Raw genomic sequence first — 18,736 nt, 5'->3', positions numbered from 1 at the left:
TGTGTTTGCAGCAAGGGGATGGATGTGATTATTATGATTCTAGTGTATGTAATACAGCGTGGGATTAGTATACAGATGTGCCCATGCATCTGTGCTGGAACAGGTTTGAAAAATCTGTGGCTTATTTTTCCTGGATGAAATAAACTTCCAGTATGGGTCTGTTAGGCATTTTGTCACAGTTTGTCACTGAATTTCTACCACAGCACACTAAGCTTGTAGGCCACGGTTGACCTGCTGTTGAATACTGTGACATTTTCGTAGAATTTCAGATGATTGCATGTCTGCGGGGCAACTTTAACAGTCATTATTCCGATGTCCCGTTGGTCCGACTGGCCCCATTATAACTAACCCTATCCATATCCCTTACTCAATCAACTAACCTCACACTAACCTAACAATCTGAATAATGGGATGTCAGAATTATGAGCAGACCCTGTTATGTTAATCAGTGGTTCACTGGTTCCCAACCTTTTCTGACTGCCATGTCTAAAACATTCATTAGATCTGTTGCCAGTGCTTCTCTGTGTATACTGCAGTGAACAGCTTTTTACTACTGGAGGCACAGCTTTCAGACCAGTGACAAGTCTGCTGTGCTGGCCCAACATCATACAGACCTTGTTAGTGCTCACTCCAACACATTCGGACCAATTCATCCCTTTTGAAACTATGAACGTGTTCAGAATGTCAGATATGGCAGTAGCAGTTGAAAGTGTTGGTAAAGATCTGCAAAAGATAATGCATTCTTTTATCTCTCAATAACTTTCATTGCTCACATAGGCAAGCAGATATGACAAATCTGCTATGTCGATTCATCAGGGAATAGAAACGACTCTCTCATAGGCTCGTTATCAGGTGTTGTTCAGACACATTCTATACCATGTCATCAATCCCACTGTGGTATCAGACGGTGAGATGATGTTGATTATCACAACATTACCTCCACTAACTCTTTTGTGTCAGGAAGAATTAAAAACCACCGCTCAGTTCACACAGGTGTGATTTTACTGTGTGGCTCAGCAGGAGGCTAGCCGCCTATTTCTTGTGCAGACTTCCAGTAGGCCACAGAAGTATCTCCACTTTATTTTATTTGATCATATATGTCTTATATTTGTATAATTTAAATATGTAATATTAATGTATTACTTTGCCCACATTTGGTCATGGGTCACAGATATCTGATGGATGATGACTGACCGCCACATGAAGCCCAAGATCCCATTTGGATCCCAAGATCCACAATGATTTTAGATGGTGGTGATCAGGTTTTTTCTTTTAAGTGTGCCTGATGCTAACCAAATATCCATGACCTTAATGTTATAAATGACTCCTAGGGGTCATTTGACTGGCATTGCAAGACGAGTAAGTTACATCTGCGGCAGATAAACATGGAGTGCACGTTGATCGTGTTCCGGCTTGGATCAGTGGTAGAACCAATGTACCGTAGTAGTTCCCGTCTATTGGTAACACAGTGATGACACTTTTTATAAACATTTTTCAACACTTTCTTTCATTTATGTTTTGTTATTATTAAAATCTGTGTTTTGCAGATGATTTGCAATACCCTCCTGGATCGTGAAGATAGGTTGGGATTGTGAATCACTGCCATAATTTATCTTGACATGTCAACAACGCTTCTGAAGTGCTTTTGATAACATACCTCTCATGGGTTTGTATTCGATGTGCTGGCTCTGTGTCATTCATCATCAGATATCATGGCTGTTAATTCCCTCCTGTCTCATTTGTTGCTGACCTTTTCACTCTAACCATGCCATTAATTTGAGAAAGGGGTGCTCTTTTGCTTCTTTGACTTTGACAGTTTTTGAATTCTTTCACGTAATCTGAAGCATTAGGAGCTGAAATTCTCTATTCCTCTATTCATTGGTTTACTTCTCACAATTTCTCCCCTTGCCCCCAGCTCACCAACTAGTAGTAGTAGTAGTCTTGAAGTTTATGTAATGTGTGTATATTGTAAAATCCTCAGTGTTAATTTAACTCCAAGAGTGTACAAATTAAACCACATTGTGTACTGTAAAATCCTCTAACCCTAACCCTGACCTTATGGGTCTCTTTATTTGTTAAGTTAGGACTTCGGATTTATCTGTGTAAGTATGCATAGGCTAAGGCTATATACATATTTATTTTATTTAGTTTTATTTTATTTCATACTTTCGCTCGAGTCAAACTGAACTTGATGGCAAAGTAAAAATGTGAGGCTTATTCCCACTGACTTACCCCAGTTTGTGTTTATCTGTCTCAGCATAGGTGAGAGTGCAGTTTGCAGTAAAACTCAGTGCCACTCTCTGGGAGCAAAAATGACATTATCGTTCCATGTGGTGTCGTGAATTACAGTCAGCTCTGCGCTCTCCACGTTATCTATGCTCTTTGAAGCTGCTGCTGCATGTTTGCAAGTTCGGATGCGAGAAAGAGAGATGGAGGGGGAGGGGAGCAGAAGGGAAGGAGATATGGAGGGAGAGAGTGGAGCGATGGGGTGGCGGTGAGGAGGGGGCAGAAACGAAGGATAGTGCGCAAGCTGCAAATTCAAATAAGAGATGGCTGTTTTTTTTGTTACTATTTTTAGCATCAACCTCACATACTGTATGTATTGTTAAATAGTTGCAGGAGGATTAATCCACCGTAGCGCTGGCTCAATATATGCGAAGAGCAATTATGGAGGATTTTTTGGTTATCTTTGGCTGTCACCCATCGTTGGATCAGACGTTCCCCAGCTATTCACTAAGGCCTGCCTGTATTGCAGAGAGAAAAATTCATTACTTTTGTGTTGCCAGTGCGAAAGGCTTGAATATTAACAACCTGGTTGTATTAAAACTTGATCACTTGACACTTACTTTGTCTTTTTTCCCCCCTGAGTTATATACATGGCACTGCCAGGTGTTGTATAATCACTTCTTATTCCCTACCGGTATTGTGTTTTATTCTTTGTTCAGTTTGCTCTGATGCCCTCAGAAGTCCCTATGGCAATGAGTTCATGCTGTTAGAACAGTTCCCAAACTTTCTGTCTCAAAGTGTATTCTCTCTCCTGAGAGAGAGAGAGAGAGAGAGAGAGAGAGAGAGAGAGAGAGAGAGAGAGAGAGAGAGAGAGAGAGAGAGAGAGAGAGAGAGAGAGAGAGAGAGAGAGAGAGAGAGAGAGAGAGAGAGAGAGGGAGAGACACACACGCAGATAACTTATTATCCGTATCAAACGGTCTCATCTTTCAGTAAAAACTGTAGCCTACTCGTTAAGGGGTTAAAACTTGGTTGATGTGTGTGTTGTGCAGCTCTCTGAGGTGCAGTGGTTGCACATATACACTGTGAGGGTACGTGTTTGTACAAAAGGATCGCAATGGGCTCCAAGCACATGCACCAGCAAATGATTTATGATGCAGCTGTTTTTGTTGTGGGCTGTGGGGCACCCACGAATCGGCGGTGGTGCTCATGCTGTGATCTAGCTATGAAATAGTTAAACTAATAATTGAAACACCAAAAGTTTGGAACATAAAAGTCTTCTCTTGCAAAGGCAACAGCTTCTATGCTTTCCCAACTGTCCCATTGTTTTTGATGCATTTCCATTTTAGACAGTACAAACACACCATGGAGAACTATGTTCGTGTTGACCCAAGCAACAACAAATCCTGTAAAGCCTTTTTTTCCTGTCTGCCTTACTCAAGTTAAGATTTCTCATGATAGAAAGATGGCATGCATTACGAATTTTAGAGATGATAGAACTATATGAGTTCATATTCCAGATGCAGTGGTGCCTATACTTTTTTAACTCTACTGCATTTTTAGGAATGGAAAAATACCACTTAAGCCATAGTTCAAATATAGAGAAAATAGCAGATCTACAAGCTCTGTGATTTTTCTGGAAAATCCTTTTTCTATACAGCTAAAATTCACTTTTGAATACTTCCAGTCAATTACAAATATGACTGAGCAACTTTCACTTGTAGTTTAGTAAAATATTTGACCAGGAGTATCTATACTTTGAGTACTGGGGTTGAGTACTTTGTCCACCACTGTCCAGATTACATTCATCCTTGCATCCTAGCTTTCGTTTCCCTTGAATTTCGTCCATTACCTCCAATAAGCCCCTGGGTAAATCCCCTGCTCAGGACACGTGAACGTAATTTGAAGTTTTTAAGATGGTGACCACTGCAGGTGTAAACTATATTTTGGTCCGCTTTGATGTGATTAATTCCCTACTTCGCACCACTCACCACATGGTTATAGAACACTAAACCACCCCCTTACCCTGTGGGCTTTCCTGTGGTAAGAGATTAGCTTCATGCTCCTGGTGTTGCTAATCATGTAGAGAGTCACGCTGTGAGAGGTTTACTGGTACAGTATTGTGTGTGTGTGTGTGTGTGTGTGTGTGTGTGTGTGTGTGTGTGTGTGTGTGTGTGTGTGTGTGTGTGTGTGTGTGTGTGTGTGTGTGTGTGTGTGTGTGTGTGTGTGTGTGTGTGTGTGTGTGTGTGTGTGTGTGTGTGTGTGTGTGTGTGTGTGTGTGTATACATGTATCATTTTCACATTGTTAGTCATGGATTTTAGTTTGTTTTGATCTTAAGGGAAACAGTTGATAGGAAGTATATGAATTGCCGTACTGTACTTAACAGTTTGCTGCAGGGATGATGTTATTTATTCACACTCCATCTGTCGTCATTTTGTCAAGCATCAAGATAAAGTTAGAACCTGGTGTTGGGAACTGAGACGATTACTGTAGTACTTTGTTAATCTATCTGGATTATAACACAAACCCAGGCTGTGAAAATGGAATAAATCAAAGCCAATGACTCCTGATGAGAATTTTTTGGCAATAATTTCCGGGGACCATGATTTTTGATTAATCTCAAACACGGGGCGGCATAGCTCAGGGGTAGAGAAACCATTATTAGAGCACAAAGGGTTCCCGAAGGGTTCCCAGTTTGAATCCGGGCTCCCCCTGAGTTAATGTCGAAGAGTCCTTGAGCAAGACTCTGAACTCCTAATTGCTCCCGGTGAGTAGGTTGGTGCCTTGCATGGTTTCCTCGGTATGAATGTACCGAGGAATGGGTGAATGTAATGCGTGAATGGGTGAATGTAATGCACAATCTATGTAAAGCGCCTTGGATAAAAGCGCTATATAAATGCACCATGGTAAACCTAACATTGTTGTGGCACATCCTAGTTCATTTCATACTTGTTTGGAGGATTTATAGGAAGTACTTGGTTATACACTGATGTTGTTACATTAAGTGTGTAGTTGTTCACATTGTTACTTCACCAATCTGGCTAGCCTTCGTCAAAAAAAGCTCCATTTCCTTTGAGAGAGTCTGTTCTTGAGAGATTATTATTCACTGACATAACATTGTTACTTTTAGTCCGTAGTATTGGTTATACACTGACATAACATTGTTAATTTTAGTCTGTACTTGGTTATACACTGACGTAACATTGTTACTTTCATTCCGTAGTGTACTTGGTTATAACTTTTATTGACGTAACATTGTTACTTTTGGTCTATACCTTGTGTTATATATACAGTACGTTCATTTTGTTACTTTCATATTATACTTTGCAATACATTAACTTGCGGCCTGTTGTAGGCCTATCATGCACTAACAGTACTTTTTGTTACTTTATGGGAAGAAGCAATGGGAATGAGGTTAGTATTTATTTGAGTTCTCAAACCTCCTCGTCATGGTGGTTGGTTGGACATTACTCCTTATTTCCTGACGGTGTGTACTTTTCATTTTCCTTACTAGGCTTGTTATTGACCAGTCACTCACAGATGAGTGCAGGTCATCCGTCTGCACCAATGGGCCTTCACTTCCTCACATGAGCTGTAACCCATGGGCTTAAGGGTGATTATACTTACGCCTCACCAAAAACAGCTGAACTACTGTACAAGCTCACAATGCCTCATAGCGTGACGCGCTGTGAGCTTGTAGATCTGCTATTATCGGTGCACGACACGGCACGTAACCAACTATACCTCAGGCCTTACCCTCTGCCGCTTCTGTGAGTATAAAGCCCAGGTGGTTATCAGAATCACATGGGTGTTAGCTAGGCTGGCATGACCAAAGACAATTATTTGAATTGTCTAGTTTCTAGGCTAGGTGTTAGCATGCCCTGGTCACCACGTCACCCATGAAAGGAAAATTGTGGTGTGCAAATATCCCTCTTGAAAGAGTTGTCTTTAGGGTGTAGTGTGTTTAATATGAATACTAAGAAGCCCTCCGACAGCTCCCCTATGGAGAAGTACTTGTCGGTCTGTCCAGGGAACCATTTTCAACTGCAACCATCTTTTTTTAAAATTTTGAAGCACATTGGCTTGGTCATATGAAATGTGCTCTAAACTTGACTTGAAACGCATTAAAATAATTCACGGAGGAGAACTGCTGTCAACGCAGTGATCTAATTTATTTAATTAAGCAGTGGGATGCTAAGCGAGCTGTCAAAATTCTTTACAAGTGTTTCCCCTTGCCTGCTGCCCGGTGAGTCCTGTCCCCATTTTGTAATACAGTAGTTGTAGCGAATGTCGAGCTTAATGTAATGCAATCCTGCATTGATCCTCCATGAATGCTTACATACACATATAATTCTTTCTGCAATGTTATGCAGTAGAAACCAAATTAGTTATGTTGTATAATAGCTGAAGTGATCAAATGGTGGTACCAAAAACAGGCAGTAAAAATATCCGATCTATTCTACAGGGTCGCATTGCAGTTTGCAGAGTAGACCTTCCATTTTCACTATTTTCTTTTATTTTAATAATCATTCATTGTTCAATCGTAATCGAGGAAAAGGTTTGAAATAATCATGATATTGATTTGAAGTCCTATGTGTATCGCCCAGCCCTTGCATGCAGCATGCCCTGCTACTACTAACCTTCAGATGAGTGACCATGTTGCCAACAGACCATGACTGCCGCGAGATCGATTTTGGATCAGCTGGCTTCCTCCCTGCATGTACATCTCATCCCAACACACACACACACACACGCACGCGCACGCGCACACGCACACGCACACGCACACGCACACGCACACACACACACACACACACACACACACACACACACACACACACACACACACCCACAAGCTATCTCCTCACTACATCTCCTTAACTGCACCACCAGCCTAATACAAACATCGATGTGTTATGTTCTGGGCACATCCTGTCAAGACGCCATAGGCCATTGTGAATACAGATTACATTGTGCTCTAAATGGCCTGAGACGTCTCCCTCTGGTTTTCTGATTAGCTGTCAGCATTATAAACAGATATAGGACTTTGGTAAATAAAAGATAGTGGCCATGGCCTTATTAATTCTATCTGACTGCAACATAATGAAGTTCTTAACTCATGTTTGATGATGTCAGGGTTAGGGCTGCAACTGATGATTATCTTCTTATTGATTATTCTATCCAATACTTTTTAGATTAATCTGATAATCGAGGGGATTATTCTTGTATCAACAAATCGACCAGAAAAGATATATTCTTTTATAATTGAATAAATTAATTTGTCTGATTAACCACATAAATAGCACCTTTACATAATTGGTCCTCATTAATGCTCATTATCCACCTGTTTCCGCGGGAGTTTACTGGAGATTATTTGGACCACACTTCCGGTTTAACAGCAGACATACAAGCTCACGTCACGTCGCAGATGTAGCCCGGTGTGAGCTTGTAAATCACACTCGGCTGCGGCGCCAGAAGCTCGGTACAACGTCTGCGCAATGCACTATGGGGCGTTGGAAACCCGTGGATACGTACTGTATATGTCCCCATTTCAATCTGTGCTCTCTCTGTCTCAGAAGCCCTATATGCCCTTTATACTTTGTTGTACAATGGTGTCGCCAAAGAACACCATTGAATAGCCTAATACCATGCAATGTTTTTTTAGTTTTTTTTATTGAATATATTAGTCAAAGATGTAGGTAGCACGAACAAAAAAAGTGACTCACAAGTGAATGACAGTGAATCACAAAAACAGGCTGGTCATTTCCCTCTGACTCTTCTGACAAATCTCATCTCCACTAATCATTGAAGGTTGATTGTTTTACCAACCGCAGCGATTGTTTTTCTAGTTTGCTGGCACGTCATATTTCACACAAGCATAGAGGTGTTGTCTTTGTATGCAGTTGTTCCGCATGCCTATATTTGGCTCGGATGTGATGTCTGCACTCATCATCGTAGTGGCAGGTGGAAGATGTCTTGGGCAGGGATATTATAGTTATCTAAAGCTAACGTCAACTGTATTGTGTTTTTAGTCTTAGTTTGCTGATTTTATCTAAGCTCGTAGGTCGGCTATTATTGCTATTTTACTGAACTTTGTGAATCTCACCCTTGACAAATACCCTATATTACAATAAAATAAAAATAGAAACACTGAACACTAAGACTAAACTAGCAAATCCACTGTTACAAACAAATTCAGACTAAACAATTCAGACTATAACAAAAAGTAAAAAGACAATACAAAACTATAGTTAATAGTTTATTAATAGTTAATAAACTTGGTCTTGGGTGCCATGTGATTCTTTGGCCTTGCGTTGATATCAGCATCTTATAATCTACAGAATCTACACTGTAATGTGTTAAATTATTACGTTTACAAATGTAAGGTTCCATTTGGTTACATCTGTACACTCCACAGAGGTAAATTAACACTAAGGATTTTACTGTGTAATCTTTCACTTCTCCTGACTCTAAATCCTCACTTCAGGCATCCGTGCACTCGCATGGAGACAATCCATCCTACCAAGCTTTTCTATGCGAGTGGAGAAATTATTTACAAGTGATAAAAGCTCATAATCTATAATCCAACACATACAGGATAGTAAATCTGCTGTTGCACGTTTGAACCCAAAGTGACATACTAGACTAGAGAATGTTAGCAGTTTGGATATTTTTGTAGGCAATTCAATGTGCATTACACAAAACAATAAGCATTAAGCAGTAAGACATTAAAACATTAAAACATTAAGACAGAGCAATATGAGTGCAATATAAACAAATAAAGATAAATGGAAACAGAAGAATTCGAATAAAGTTACAGTGGAGAAGAAATTATTTAAAAACTCCTTAAAGGCACCGGCAAACACAAAAGTCTTTAATTTGGATTTAGAAGAACAAAGTCGTATCAGACCTGCAGTTTTCTGGAAGTTTGTTCCAGATATGTAGTGCAGAAAGCAGACTTGAAATGTTTGGATGGTTCGCGATATAACACAAGCTCAGAATTGTATTTTGACTTAAGGAAAGAGTTAATTCAGGTAGATAATCCAGTAAATCCAGTTAATCCACACATAAGCACCATAAAATAAAGTAAAACCTGCAAGCATACAGTACAGTACATGTGGGCACAACAAGCATAAGGATTGCCTTATTACACCCTCTTTGATTCGGCTCTCAGACAAGAAGGCAATGAAGTATAAAACTGACATATTTGGCTTATAATGGTGAATGTAAAAATGTTTTTGGCTAGCACCAGATTGTCAAAATACTGGATAAGGAGAAAGCCTTTGTGCATAACATCGACTATCATCAGTTGATCATTACCTGAATACTCAGTTAAATCTCATGGATTAAATATGGCACAAAGACATAATTAAAATGATGTATAGTCAGGGAAGATTTTTTTTAATACTCCATTCCATGTGGAGGGTTCAGGTTATCACCTTGTGCTGTAATTATCAGAGTCTGGGCTGCCTAAGGGAATAATCTCACATTGGCCAAGGTGATAAAATCACAAAATGCCAAGTGCTTCAGGAAGTGCACACAGTTTAAAATGATTAGAGCTGTGCACTGAAGTGACCCAAAAGCCAAACCAAGTGCTCCATTAGTGGCAATACTGTCTTGAAAAATGTTTGGACTAAATATTTTAGCTCTTCGAGGTGACTAACAAGTGGAAAGTGAATGATAAGAGAGAATATTAAAAGGACAGTTGCATGAATATCGATCTTCCCTAAGGTCAAAAGATGACTGTCCTTCATATTTCACTGTCTTACATGCAGTCAGAGAGGGAATAAACTATGGGCATCGGTTCCCAACCCTTTCTGGATCAGGCCCCACTAAAAATTGCATTCGGCTGCCGTGTTAAGTGGTCAGATGGGTGGGCTGCTTGCATTTTCAGGGCATGTTTATTTGAATTCTGCCTTGGATCAATGTTAAGCACTTTTCTTCTCTGTAAAGCGCTTTGAGCTGCATTTCATCTCATCATGAAAGGTGCCATAAAAATAAAGTTCATTATTATTAACTAGAAGCTGGGCCGCCCTTCGGGCGGCCCAGCGTCTAGTCGGCGACCTGGCCAACTCGGGAACGATGTAAATAGGGAATGAATCCCCCGCCCTTCAATGCAAACCCCATTATACCTGTTGTCATAGAACCCGTTTTGACCATCTGTTTGCCTGTGTCCATTTATGCCCATATATGGAGATATCTGTATCTGTCTGTCTGTCGGCGTCCATTTTATGTCCATATATGGAGATCACTGCAGATATAGTTCTGGGTCCATTTTATGCCCATATGCCCATATATGGAGATATCTGTCTATTTGTGTCCATTTTATGCCCATATATGGAGATCTCTGTATCTGTCCGTCTGTGTCCCTTTATGCCCGTATATGGAGATATCTGTTTATCTGCGTCCATTTTATGCCCATATATGAGATCTCTGTCGCTTTTTGTTTGTTTCTTCTTTAAGCAGAATACACAGCCTGCTTAAATCTGCATCATTCAAGTCATCCTCCCAGTCCCACGCTTTGTCGCTTGTCTTATGTTTGTTTTTGTCTCTTTTATTTTCTTTTTTGGAGCGGACCCCATGAATGCCCCATCCTTTAATGCAAACCCCAATATACCTGTTGTCATAGGACCCGTTTTGACCATCTGTTAGCCTTTGTCCCCACCCTTTAATGCAAACCCCAATATACCTGTTGTCATAGGACCCGTTTTGACCATCTGTTTGCCTTTGTCCCCTTATGCCCATATATGGAGATCTCTGCACACACAGTACCGGTTGCGGAAAACTCTGATGTCAGACATCAGCTCCGCATTCGGGGATTCATTTTATGCCTATATCTGGAGAAAGCGTGTGCCGGTGGGAAGAACGGTTCTCGAGATTCACATACATACATACACATTCACAGAGATTTTTTGTTGACTCATGTGGCGTACGTGATGTCACAGCCTTTTATAAAGTGATGTCACAATGAGTCAGCGCTTGCGCCGATTTCTTTTGACCATCTGTTTGCCTTTGTCCCCTTATGCCCATATATGGAGATCTCTGCACACACAGTACCGGTTGCGGAAAACTCTGATGTCAGACATCAGCTCCGCATTCGGGGATTCATTTTATGCCTATATCTGGAGAAAGCGTGTGCCGGTGGGAAGAACGGTTCTCGAGATTCACATACATACATACACATTCACAGAGATTTTTTGTTGACTCATGTGGCGTACGTGATGTCACAGCCTTTTATAAAGTGATGTCACAATGAGTCAGCGCTTGCGCCGATTTCCTCCGGAACAGCCTGATGTCAACAATCAGCTCCGCATAAGGAGATTCCGAACGTTTTGCGCCGGTTTCGGAAAACCGCGAGTCGGGTCGGGTCGAGGCCCTGCACTGCACTCCGCGCGGCGGCGGGGAACGCGCGTGCCGAATCTGAAGCCGGTGGGATGAACGGTTCTCGAGATACGTGGATTACAAACAAACAAACAGACAGACAGAGATTTGTCGCATTTATAGATAGATGTAAGTAACATAATATACTTTAAGTTCCTATTTATCTCTATCACTATGAAAATAAAAGTTTCAAGATTTTAAGGGAAAAATACAATGTTGGTTTCTTATGGCACATAACCGTTAAGAAGCAGGAGTTAAACTATTAATCTGTCTGGTCGAGTCATCATTGTGATGTCAGAACAGGTCAGCTATATTCATATCTGGAGTCCGTGAGGTCAGATGTAGAGGTATAGGCCAGCTCCATTTATGGAGATGTCTTGGCCATATATGGAGCATTACATGAGGTGTGACGCACGCACGGACGGATGATCTGAAGGTTTTCATACAAGAATGACTCGAGTTGCAGTTTGTTTAAATTGGACAAAATGTGGCCATATTTTCCCAAATATGGAGATGACTGACATCTGACATCATAGATGTCTGACGTCATAGACCACATGAGACTGAAACAATATGTCCTTTTTTGGGCGCATGCACGCGATCTGCAAGTTTTCATACTAAATGCGACCTACCGTCGCAATTAATGTTAATTATCACCAGCAAGACACCCTAATCGGGATATAAGTGACCGTCGGGTCTCATGTATACACAATAATGTTGTCTGCAAAAAGCAACCTCATGGTGGCGCTAGAAGAGGGGCATGTGAGAAATCAGGGGCGGAGGTTGTGGTTTGCCTGCCAAGGAGTGTGTGTGCAAAGTTGGCATGGATAGGGGCAACGGTGGTGGAGAGTAAGAGTAGGGCCAGTTTTGGGGGGCACTTGCAATGGCCCACCACTACTGCGGACCACAGCCATGTCACTCTGAGTCAGACACTGTCAGACTAGTATCACTGTGTAGATATTAGTCTGGAACTTCAGTGTGGAAGATTCATTTCCAAGGGGCATTTATAAACAGAATCAAACATCACAGCCCTCTGAAAAGTGGGCTCTGATTGGTCACTCTGGGGAGAGCAAAATGTAAGTCAAAACGAGGAGCGCCAGACCAATGTGCCCAGGGCTTTTTTTTTTTTTCTCTTCTTTTTTTTTTTTTTCTGTGGCAGATTTGTTTGGTTTCCATGCTAGAATGAACATAGGCTACAGTATGATAACTTAAACATGTCTTGGGAACCACATTAACTTGCAGTAATGTAATACTTACTAAAGACAGGCAGACAGGCAGACAGGGACCATTTTATTAAGCGTAAGTTTGTAGATGATGCTACGTTCCACTTAAGTGTAACATTACATTCTTGACAGTATACGTTTCTCATTATTCGTGTAATCCCCTCTATTGTTTTGTTTTGACAATGTGCTGCAGCATCTAAGCCCTGCGGCTAAATCTGTCCGGGCTGACTTGTGATAGGAAAGGATCTTGTCAAATGCAATTCATGTTCCCACCGTCTCCTGGTGCTATAAGCTGACTTCTCAAGTTTAGAGTGTAGAATCAACATTACAGCAGGCAGCTATGCTTACTATACAGAACATTACTTTAACTAACCAATACCGTTGCTGCCAAAGCATTTTTTAGAGTATGACTATTTTCAATTACTGGGAGAGTCGGGTAGGAGAAGTTGTGATGTGATGTGTGGCTGGTGGTGTTTTGTGTTCTTTGACTGGAGGAAGAGAAATTCATGTTTTCAGGAAATTCTTCTTATCTGGCTGTAGCTTTTTACAGGTGTTGCCCACATTGCTAACATGGGTTAGATAAGATAAGTTTCACAGTTGAATGTAAATAATTGCTTTACAATAAAAATGAAACATGTGTGGTATTTGAAAGTGATGTGTTCGTGCAATGTCAAGAGGGTGCGTTCTGCTAGCCTGGCGGTGCCAGCCTCTATCACTGGTTTTTACAGTAACAGGCTAGCGTGCTGCCCCCCCCCCCCCCCCCTACATTGTAGTGGTCATGTTTAATTTGTTTATTGTGTGAAACAGCACCCCCTTTGGTAACCTATGTGTAGGTTTCTTATTTCCTTTATTTATTCATTTCTCATTTGTCATGATGTAACTACAATTAAGCTAAAATATACTTCACCATGAGCAGCCCGCATGGTCAGTAGTCAGTCATAAGTTCCAGTCTACATGCTGTTTGTTTCCCCTCTTGCTAAAAGCAATGTCTGTGAGTATGATTATTTATGTGCTAGCACGCCTAGCAGGTTATTTTAAGTTGTTTTAATTTATGTTGTGTTTACATGTACGAATATATTGTACATGAAGTCAAGTTAATTCTGTTTGTCACATGTCTTTGTATTAGGTTGTGGCATACACTAATACTAGTAGGCCTAAACCCTAAACCTCATAAAAGACAACACTGTGGAGTTTTCACCTTTAGATTGTTGTACTTGAATGGGGCCTGGGGTGGCGGTATTTATAATCACAATATCTTTCCTAATACAGTAGGGCTTTTTCTTATAGCGGGTAAATCTTTCTTTGAAAGGCACGTCCATAAACAACAAATCGGTCTGTTTTGACACCAAACACAGGATGTGGAGTGTGATATGTCAATATTCATCCATCCATTACTTCTGTGTACTTGGCCTAAATGTAATACTTTGACAATATTTACAAAGACATTTTGTAAAGGGAACTTCAGAGATGCCTGTAGTGTAACATACCATCGGACCACCCAGCTAATTACAAAGAAGGATCTTTATACATATTTAAGACCAGGAAGACAAATGACAAATTAAAGTTGACGTACTGATTTAATCTCATTTATAGACTGGCAGCAGGAGGGCATGTCTGATGCTGCTATCTCTGCTCTGTGTTGGCAGTGATCATTATAACACTCAAAAACAGAAAATGGACCCTGTCTGTGTCTCACACACACACACACACACACACACACACACACACACGCACATATCCCCCTGGTGATTTCATGACAGCTGCCTGTGTCTTTATGAGGCTTTGTGTGTCGAGCTTCATTATTCTCCTTCACAAAAAGCCGCCAAGATTGAACAATTCCATCTAATTACATTTAACAAACACAATGTTCTAATATTCTCATCAATAATACACTTCTGTGGAACCTACTGGATGCCGGAAATCCATTTACACACCGCAGCTGTTAAGAGTGTGTTTGGGGAAAATACCCAATTACAGAGATGTGGAAACAGACTCAATGAGCTTTGTCTAGATAGAGTATAGAGTAAAGCCGTGAAGAAGACCGTAAAAGTGTTAATTTAACTCAGAACTCTCTGAGAATAGACTCAGGATTTTATTGTGCATAATGGTCTGCAACTCTACATTCGTTTATTGGGCAGCATTTAGTTTTGAAATGGATTGAACGTTCTTTCATGGCCGTACTGCACTGCGGTAAAATCATTTGGAAAATAGGAGAATGATTTTGTATGTTGTCATAGCAGCAACGGGGAAGTAGAGGAATATTAGGGGCAAAGGGAAGACGAGACTTTTCTTCATGTAAAGCTCAGCAGAAACTGAAAGGAAAATAGCGGGCGATGCGTTCTGTGCTCCAGGCAGAAATAGGCTGATGTGATTAGCTGGTAGATTTTTGTAACATGGTAATATATAGAAACACTTACACGTGTGTGTGTGTGTGTGTGTGTGTGTGTGTGTGTGTGTGTGTGTGTGTGTGTGTGTGTGACACTGTGTGTGACTGTGTGTGTGTGTGTGTGTGTGTGTGTGTGTGTGTGTGTGTGTGTGTGTGTGTGTGTGTGTGTGTGTGTGTGTGTGTGTGTGTGTGTGTGTGTGTGTGTGTGTGTGTGTGTGTGTGTGTGTGTGTGTGTGTGTGTGTGTGTGTGTGTGCGTGCATGCGTGCATGTGTGTGCGCACAAAAAACCTAGCTTGTGCCAAGACATATTGAGGTACTTTTTTCCGCCACTAGAGGGCGGAAAACTGAAAATCAAGGTATACTAGGCTTCCTACAAAAACAATAGGCAGGTGCCCCACCAGATTTATATTTGAGTTTGTCTAATGATATCCTTATCCTTATATATCCTTATCCCAATAGTACATTGCAAGTGGGCCTCCAAATAATTGACACAAAACATTTTATTGATAATATACTGTAACAATGTCAAAAACATTATGTGAAAACAAATGAAAAAAAATCTTCATGGTATGTTTTCTTTAAAAAACTTATGCTATGAATAGGGACTTGATCCAAAACATGAAATCAACATGGAAGAACTCTGATAATGACCCGAGGGACCTTTACATGACATGTCGTGGAGTCTGTCTGATAGGTGGTCATCCAGAACTGCTGATCCGGTGGATACACCCATAAGCATATCGTCACTGTTGGGCAGAAACCTCGTATCTCCAATTTCAAGTGTGTACGTTTTTTCACCAAGTAAAGCCCTGCTTCATCATACAAGGCTGTCGCACAAAAGTAGTGAAAACAGCTGATCTACAAGCACACAACGCCTCGCAGTGCGAGGCGTTGTGTGCTTGTAGATCGGCTGTTTTCACTAGTTTAGTTCATTTTTTAAATGATAAATACAAAACGAATGGTCTTGGACATACAAGGTTTCCACCCGACAACGACGATATATGGAGATCTGGTTGTCCAGTACCGCAGATCCCACTTGAGGGAATGTGGAGCCCGACGTCAAGTCGTTCGGATGGGCCTATGTCCAGAACAGCCGATCTGACCGATATGCCCATATATAGGCATATATGGAGAGCCAGTTGTCCACTCTGCGTGTGCATGTGTGTGCGTGCACGTGCGTGAAGTTGTTATCCTTGCTGATCCACAGCAAGTTAACAGTTTGGTATATGATTTGGTATTATGCTTGTGCTGAAGAAAACGTTTAGTAAATATTTTATAATATAAACTTATTATTAACACATGGAGGGATATTTCAAATCTGATTAGCAATTTTGTCTTAATCTTCAAAATGTAAATAACAACTGCAACATTTAGATATTTTTATTTTCTCCAGTGTGATTAAGATGAATGGTCGTTGGGAGTTATAAACAGTATGCACAGAAGTAGAGTGAATTCACATACTTAACATTTGTGGTCTTCTGATGTTTTATTAATGCCCTTCTAAATTATACTGTAATTTGTTGTACTCCACTATTGTGACCACCAGGTGGCAGTGTTCTATCGAAAATGGATAACCACCCTGCCAGATAGGTGCTATAATATCTTTGGTTTGCAGCAGAATGGTTCAGAGTAGGCATGGAATGGTTAAGTCTTGGCATAGGTTTTGGTGTGGTTCAATTAATTCATTTTATTTAAGATTATGAATTGTTATTATGGTTAACTTTGGACATGTGTTTGGTGGGATTAATGTTATAGGTAATGACCTGCGAGTGCTTGAAGACTTAAAGGAGTAGTTCACCCCCAAAATGTTTTTTTTTCCTATTGATTACTCATGCCATGGAGACTTGATTTCAATAATATTTTAGTTTTTTTGTCGCATTTCCAAGACAAAAATTTAATTAAAAAATAAAAGAAAAAAAGTACCCTGACGGTTTCCCCATCCACTGCCATTCATTTGGGTCCCCAACCAGTGCCATGCATCCAGGCCCCCATCCGGAATCAATGGGGGTAAATTTACTATAATCAAATTTTTGTCTTAGGAATGCGACACATACAAAAAAAATTGTATTGAACTCAAGTCTCTATGGTATGAGTAATCAATAGAAAAAATTTCATTTTGGGGGTGGACTACTCCTTTAATAACTGAGTTGGTTCAATTTATGACCACATTAAACTAATGCATTTCAGCACAAGCCTTCAACAGTGCCTACAGTACAGTCTCATACCAATGACACCTTGCCTTTTTTAAAGATCTGAACAATCTCAAATAGTAGATACTTTTCATATAAGAGGGTAAATACAGCCGCAGCTACAGTAATTCATAGTAGACATGTTTGATTTTAGGTATATAATTGACAATACTATTGACTATTGTCAGTACTTGCTCTTTGGCTATCGAAATCCCATGAGGGTGAGAGGATGCCTGTGCCCACCAGCCGATGGCCACCAATGTGCATCGACAAGTGTGTCCACAGAAATATAGAATTTGTTTTATCACTTAAATTTTCAATTTTGGAAGACAGAAAATCAGGATATAAGCCTATAACAGTAATATCATTACACTGTAATTAATATTAATCATCATTATCAAGGAGGAAATTGGATTGTAGCACTTGGGACTTTAATCGTATTAGGACATAATTCTTCAACTTCACGCAGGCAGTCTCATGTGAATTTTCACTTTCTCATGAAATAACCCTGTCATCATTATTTAATGGATGTGGCTAATTATCTGAGGCTGTTGTCTCTACATCCATGCTATGCTAACTCACTCACCTCCATTTGCCAGATGTTTAAAAGGGCATCATTTTCACGTTGTGCTAAATGGTGCATTCACTAACCACATGGCAGGTCTCCAAGTGCCAGAGGAATTAGTTTCACTAATCTAAACAAAGACAAGAGTAATCCCTAAATGGATAAGCATTTACTTTGAATACATCCTCTCCTAGATTAAAATGGTCTCAACCCATTTAACTGGAATACCTATACGTTGTTATACCTTTCAATCCGGGAACACCTTTGTGTAACTTTAGCTGTTGCTACTGTGTATATATAGCAACTTTTTATATATTCTGGAATTCAAATCTGAAGTTATTCAGAAAATGGGCAGCCAACGGGCAGACCTCTGACGTCACACTCACGACACCTTGATTCAGCCATACCATTTCCCAATGCAGCTACAGTATGCCCACATATGGAGTGTATTGCCTAACCTCAATGTGTCGTCATCAGTTGTACATTAGTCTGCACCACATATGGGCACAAAAGGGGGGCATGCTCATATAGGCATATACTGATGACATCAGCGATCTCCATATGTGGGCATAAAAGGGACAAGGACTGACTGATACAGACCACTATGCCCTTATATGGTCATGTGCATACAATATATTGGACTTGGTGAATTCAAACTCAAGGACTTGAGGTAGAGCGGGGTTAGGTTTAGGCATAGTGGGTTAGGTTTAGGCATAGTTTTACTGAGGTTAGGGTTAGGAGTAGGTTTAGGTTTAGGCATATTATTTT

The 18,736-nt window shown here is 40.5% G+C and overlaps 1 protein-coding gene across 1 annotated transcript in view; it reads left to right on the top strand.

The window, feature by feature from the left end:
- The window catches only part of kazna (kazrin, periplakin interacting protein a), a gene marked incomplete at both ends in the record, with an annotated part of 259,876 nt that overhangs the window by 842 nt on the left and 240,298 nt on the right, over positions 1-18,736 (top strand). The window lies entirely within an intron of this gene.

This window comes from Nannobrachium achirus, assembly GCF_963921795.1.
Source record: "Nannobrachium achirus genome assembly, chromosome: 9".
Lineage (NCBI taxonomy): Eukaryota > Metazoa > Chordata > Actinopteri > Myctophiformes > Myctophidae > Nannobrachium > Nannobrachium achirus.
Note: the sequence above shows the minus strand (reverse complement) of the source record. Positions and strands in the feature narration are given on the sequence as shown.